Below are 506 nucleotides of genomic sequence, written 5' to 3' on the forward strand. Positions count from 1 at the left end.
CATAAAACGGACATTTTACAGAGCACAAAAAAAAATCAATTTGTAAATCAAACAAATAATAAAAGCTCGATGTCCGAGCTGAAATATGTTCTATATTGACTTCAAAACTTGATATTTTAAGCTACAGCGCGAAGCGCGAGCGAAATGAAATATATATTTTACATCATTTTCCAAGTCTTCCCCTGACCTTATTTTATTCACTCGTCTCCCTACTCTTATTTTCTTATTTTGCTCTCCCTTTTTCCTCTTTCTTTCCTCTTTTTTTCTTTATTTCCCCCTTTTTTCTTTTTTTTGCTCCGCCAATAGGGGGGGCGGGCCCCTTGGGCCCCCCCTGGATCCGCCTATGTTATTATTATTGTTATTATTATTATTATTATTATCATCATCATCATTGTTATTTATAACGTGTACGTTGGCAAATTTACACATTGAAAGGTCACTTATAGATACCATAAATCATTTTTATTCCAAAGTTTATCGACAACTTTAGTTTTTTACTCATCTCT

Source organism: Lytechinus pictus, chromosome 16 (genome assembly GCF_037042905.1).
Source record: "Lytechinus pictus isolate F3 Inbred chromosome 16, Lp3.0, whole genome shotgun sequence".
Classification (NCBI taxonomy): domain Eukaryota; kingdom Metazoa; phylum Echinodermata; class Echinoidea; order Temnopleuroida; family Toxopneustidae; genus Lytechinus; species Lytechinus pictus.